Here is a 6,407-nt window from a genome sequence, read left to right as displayed (position 1 = left end):
GAGCGTGACGATGGCTCCCACCAGTCTCCGTCCCTGCAGAGTGTTCCAGCAGGCTCCTAGACGTGTTAAGTTAGACGCCCACCCCTCAGCCCAATGCTTTAACGTAAGCAGGTGAGCCGCCTTCACTTTAAGTCTGGGCACCGTTGGCTGCCTCTGAGCCAATAAAAATAAAAACTAATAAGACTTTTTCTTGATTTTTATCTATATGGAGTATAATACAAGCATACATTTTATTTTTTATAAGATTTGAGTTTGTTTTATCTTAAATAGACTAGATAATCTGAACTTCCTAAACTTCTCATTTTGGTTTCCTGCTCAAATAAGTTAACCCTACCTCCATGTAAAGCTTTAGATTAAAAAAATGTAAACTTGTGTTCAACTAACTGGAATTATAAATCTGACAAACTTTGTTATACCAACAGTAATTATGTTCTGTGGTATGTCGCTTTATGTATAATTTCCAAGGTTCTTAATTAACTTTAAGACTTTGAGTGAATATTGAGTCAAATAATGAATAATCTTTAAATACATGTTTCTTCTTATTTTTATGTTATAGAGTGGCGATACCTTTGGGCCATGTTAACAAAAGTGTCTGTCCATTTTTGCCACTTGCATGTGTGCGCTGTAGAGATCCTCTTTTTTGTGTATGAGCTTCGCTGGCTGTGGCAGACATTGGGGTGCGCAGCCTGGGCTCCCCTCTGAGGAAGGACAGCTGCCTCGGTGGCAGAGAGCCGCCTCACCTGAGATCTGCACTGCCTGGGCCTCCCTGTAACTGAGCGAGGTGGAAGATCCCGTCCTCCACCAGTCAGCCAATGCAGGACCCCTCCCTCTGTCACCTCTGGGCCCAGAGATGTGTCTGGACCACACTGACCACCCCTCTGCCCAATCCTGCTTTCTCTCCCTCTTCCCCAAGTGTTGGACCCCGAAAACCATCTGCACACCCAGCTCTGTCTCAGCAACTGCTTCCAGAGGCCCCCACCTGCATCACCGTCTGCTAAAAGCCTTGATGGTGGACAGTCCTCAGTCACCCACCTCCCAATTCTGTCTGCGAGATCAAAGTTAATGACTTTGGTTAACAGAGATGATTAACACCGGTGGCTGAGACACACTAGAAGCAACAGAGGCAAAGAAATGTGACAGTATGTTCAGCGGGATGTGCTTTTGTTTATCAAAGAAAAAGAGATTTGTTTTGTCTAAAGTAAAGTGTTCGTTTACTCCAGGATGGGAAAGAGAGTTGTAAACGACACAACTTGAATGAAAATAGAAAGTTGTGGAAGGTTTGAAGAAAGTAAACTTTGTTTTCCTTGGTTCCAAACATCTGCAAATAAGGAGTCTGAAAAGAAGTAATGAAATGTGTTCAACTTTGGCAACATTTGTTCCTGTTTAATGGATCTGTTCACAAGAAAAAATAATTCTTTGCTGCCAAATATTACATTGATGCAAGACTAGAATTTGGTTTTCTGTCTGTTAAAATGACAAACTGGTCTTGGGGTATTTAGCCTGCTATTTAAAAAAATGGTCGTGAATTACTATAGTGATAATGCATGGACATGGATAACTAACACAACAACGTTGACAAATCTAAACGTCAGACATATTAAAAGAGTAGGATTCCGCTTATAAGTTCACAGCAATAGACAACCGAACAATGGATATGTGGTGTGTGAGTGAATGTGGGCATGCATGTGTGTTCAGGAACCAGGATTTAAAACACAGAAAGGCAAAGACAGGAGTTACCCAGTGTGGAGACAGAGGGCTGAGCCGGTGGCCGCATCCCTGCGGATGCTCAGGTTTCCAAACTGGAGGTGGTCAGGTGCCTAGACAGCCAGGCAGGTGGACATAAGGCGCTGGTGGACAGGTGCGTGGGGCTGCTGCCTCTGGTCTGGGATTGGCCTGGGCACCGTCGGCCGGTGGTCAGAAGAAGAGGACAAGCTGGCAGCTCTGTGAGACCTGCACAGGGTGGCAGCTACCACGCCGTTCTGCCTTCCCAACTTTGCCCATTTCTCTTTGGGCTTCCCCTCACCCAGCACTGTGCGAGAGGGGATTCTGGGAAACACGGTCCCGGCTGAGCCAGGTGGACACAGGGCCAAACTAGGAAGGAACTTACATTCTCAATAGAAAGAAGAGTCTCCAAGCCTCATGGGAAGGACTCCACCAAGTAGATCAATCTATTGATGCTTCAAGGAACAGTCACTGATGCAGGTTTCTGAGTGACGTTGCTCGGACACCGTGAGACGGCACCGGGGACTCTCTTTAGTCTGGAAGCAGAGAACTCCAGGTACAAGATCCTTTGGAATAAGAGTTAATTAAGGAGAACTGAACGGATGCGTGAGGGAAATCTATGTTGTATTTTTCGATCCGTTTTTTGTGAAGCCCTTTCTCTTTCTTCTCGATCTATCTGTAAACTTCAATTTAATAGATTATGCTTTTGCAAGCTGCTATAAAACACTCTTCAATATCTTACTCTTAATTACATCCTAGGATTCATAAACAAATCATTTTACTGAGTTTCTTTGCTTTGAATGGCATTACTTGCATAGGTTCAATGAGAACCTGTCCTCCTTTTTATCAGGATATAATTGGACAAGTTCATTGTGCAACCTTGTTTGAATTCCCTGTGGTGTTATATTTGAGAATAAATTTTATTTGATCAGATGTGACAAACCTGTCGTTGAGAAACACGGATTGGCCTTCATACGTGGTGGCAATACCTCTAACGCCCTCCTGAGGAGAAGGTTCAGTGCTTTGAACAGGGAGTAAAGAAGGCCATTTCCCACCAGGCTAGGACTCTTAGCAGATTTTAGGGCCTCAGGGAGAGTGGAATTCACCCTCTTTTATAGGTTCTACAGGCAAAACTGAATGGGGATTCATTTCTTGGGTTTAGTGTCCCAGTGTCAGAGCAGAAGAACACGTAAGAGAATTTTTTAAATCTCTGAAATGGTAAAGGCTATTGAAAAATGCAATCCTAGAGTCCTTATGAAATCTCCAAACCGAAGTTCATTTTCTGGCCTCATTTGTACTCAACCCTTTCGGCTCTACCTCTGCTGACTAGACTACAAGGAGCCTCACCCGGCTAGACGAAGACTCTGGCTACTCATGGTAACTGAACCGGCCAAAACATGGTGAGACAGCCTTCTCGCGTTAGGAATAACATTGGGAGATTATTGATGATTATAAGGGGGAACCGTTGAGAAAAGCACTATATCAAACCTAGAGATAGGAGAAAGGCTGAGGACCTGTTCTTTCGTACTGAAGCGCTGACTAACTGGCCCGCAAGGGGTGATCTGACCCTCCAGCAGTGTCCACCTTCCTTTTCACTTATACTATTTTCTATTGACTAGGGTAATTTACAACCCTAACAGTGTAGATGTTAACTTGTAGGACACTGATAGCCATGCAAATTATCCTCGTCCAATGGTAATGCCACGAATTTTGTCCTGTGGACATAAGAATGGTCACTGTCCCATAGAAAAGATGACAACCCAGAGATCGTAGTTTTATTGCCCTGGAGCACTGAACAGTTTTGTATATAATTTAGCAATTTTATTCCAACACTCTTTGACTAAAATACTTTTTAAACCAGCTCTACCATCCTGCGTGTCCCCTCATCAATGAGTTAAATAAGTCGTTAATATGTGTTCATTCTTAAAAAACAAAAAGAGCAACATAAATGAAGGCCTCTTTAGAGCGGCTGGTGTCGCTGTCTAAAGCACTGGCTCCTTGCTTCTCTAGGCCTCGAGGGCCCCACACTCAGCGTGCTGGGCTCTCAGGCAGCTGCCAACCTTACCAGCCCCCTGGTCCTCCTTCAGGTACTGCCTGCAAGGGGCTGTCTGGCCCTCTGCCTCCGCACGCCTCTCCCACTGGACTTTCCACATTCTGTTGATCAGTCTTTTCCACTGAACTAGGCCTTGCTCATCTCTGTATTTTCAGCATCCAGCGCACAGCCTGATCTGTGGAAAATGCTCCAAGATGTGCTGAACAAGCAAACAAATTCAATCTAGTCTAAATCTCTCGTATTACAACAGAGAAAAGGAGTTGTAAAGAAGTAACAAACTTGCCCAAGGTCCTGTAGCCAGTTAGCGGCAAAGCTGGGACGAAATCCCAAATCTCTTAGGGCCACTCTAACACCTGGAATTCTGGACAGCTGCAGGCACCATGCTGGACCTGATGATCAAGGATACAGGTGGGCGTACCAGGCTCCATGTGCGGGAGAGTTCAGGGTGAATACCAACGGTGACACGGGATGAAGCCTGACTGGGGGAGGGTGCTCAGGCCCGCCAACAAGCCCTCCCTTCTGGCTCCTCCTGGGGGATGCAGCAAAATGAGCAGAGCCCCTCCCATACTGCAGGTGTGTCACCAAGCTCACTATCTGGAAGGTAGGAGGACATGGAGGAGGAGAGGAAAATCATGACAGTAACTATCACTCCAAAATAAAAATGTTTGCCTTCCCAAAGAGGGTCCCTCACTGCTGGGAATGTTTGGCCAAAAGCTAGAGACCCCCTGTGGGCTGAGGGCAGGGGAAGGGGGTGTTTCTATCCCTGGGGAGAAGTTTGGGCCACGTGGACTCAGCCCCCTTTCAAAGCCCGAGTTCAAGTCTCTGACTGGGCAGACAGACCAAGTCACACTGCCGGTGGCGAGGCTGCCCACAGAGGAGAGAATCTGGTCCCAGGGCCAGGCTGTCTTCATTCCTGGCTGCATGGCTTCCACAAAGGGATCCCAAGGTGCTGTATCCACAGCTTTTATTATTACTCTTTGCTTCTACAGAACAGCTGCACTTCTCCTAGGCTCCCAAGATCTATCATTCCTGGGACTTTTTTCCCACTAGGTGCATTTTCTCCAGCAGGCAGTACACTCTCTGTCATGCCCAGGCACCTTATGCCAATGGTAACATTCGGATTCCAGGGCCCCAGCTTGCCACTGGCAATCAGCACGAGGCAGCCAGCGTCACTGCCGATGACAGGACAGAAGGGAGAGTGCCCCTCAACAAATGGAATTCACATAAACATGAAATTCAAACTCCTTTTCTCAATATGTTAGACCACGTTCTCCTTGCCTGCCAGAATGAAAGTGGTGATGTCCTGAGGACAGAATGTCTAGCTCAAGTGGCCCAGAGTCCAGTCACTGCTGTCACCTGCTGCGAACCAGTTCTGGCTTCTGCGTCTTCCCTAGGAGGTGATTTTGTACGTGGACCAAGAAAGTGTCAGCGTCAGGAAGGTGGACTATCCATCAAGGGGGTGATGCAAAGAGGCCTGGAGTAACAGCGTGAAGACTTGCATTCTGCTCTCGGATATGCCCCTTCCTACGGAGTAGTTGGAGCAGGTCACTTAATCAGGCCCTCGGTTTCCTTATCTGAGAAATGGGGATAATAATACTTGCTCTTTCTATTCTGCAAGATTATTCAAATCAAATGTTTATTTCCTTAGCCAGTACTACAAACAATGCTCAATTGTTCATTGATTTATTGCCTCTGAAGTAGCTCTTCTACTTTTTTCTCCAGAAGTATTTTGGTCCTTTAGCCATTGAAAAAGACAGCACCAGATTACCCTTCCCAAAATAAAATTACTTTTTGCTCAAAAATACTCCCTACTCACTGCCACTGAACTAAACACTTAAAAGTGGTTAAAAAGGGGGCCGGCCCCATGGCCGAGTGGTTAAGTTTAGGAGCTCCGCTTTGGCCGCCTGGGGTTTCGCCATTTCTGATCCTGGTCGTGGGCATGGCACCACTCATCAAGCCACGGTGAGGTGGTGTCCCACATGCCACAACTAGAAGGACCACAACTAAAATATGCAACTATTTACTGGGGGGATTTGAGGAGAAAAGGCAGGGGGAAAAAAAGTGGTTAAAATGGCAAATTTTATGGGGCTGACCCAGTGGCATAGTGGTTAAGTTCTAGCACTCCACTTCAGTGGCCCAGGATTCACAGGTTCAGATCCTAGGCACAGACTGCTCATCAAGCCATGCTGTGGTGGCATCCCACAAAGAAAATGGAGGAAGATTGGCACAGATGTTAGCTCAGGGACAATCTTCCTCACCAAAAAAAAAGGTAAATTTTATGATATTTTAATTTTACCACACATGTACAAAAAGCACCTTCCGCTCTCCCATCCCAACCTGGAATGTTCCTCTCACTCCTACATACCTGTCAGAGTCCCGCAGCAGCCAGCTCAAGCTCCACCCTCTTGTGGTGCCTCCCCTGGCCTGTACCAGTCCACAAGGTGTTGCCCTCCCCCCCATTAGGGCACCTGTCACCCAGTGGCTATAACAATTGGGGACATTAGGCCTCCCCCACAAGATGGCCGTCACCAGAATTCAGAGACCAAGACCCCTAGCACGTTGGCCAACATGTTACGCAAGAGAGGCACCCAATAATTGTTTGTTGGCTAGCTCATTTCTCTGTCCACAGTGC

The sequence above is a fragment of the Equus quagga genome, chromosome 9 (genome assembly GCF_021613505.1).
Source record: "Equus quagga isolate Etosha38 chromosome 9, UCLA_HA_Equagga_1.0, whole genome shotgun sequence".
Taxonomy (NCBI): domain Eukaryota; kingdom Metazoa; phylum Chordata; class Mammalia; order Perissodactyla; family Equidae; genus Equus; species Equus quagga.
The sequence above is the reverse complement of the archived record's forward strand: the minus strand, read 5'-3'. Positions refer to the sequence as shown.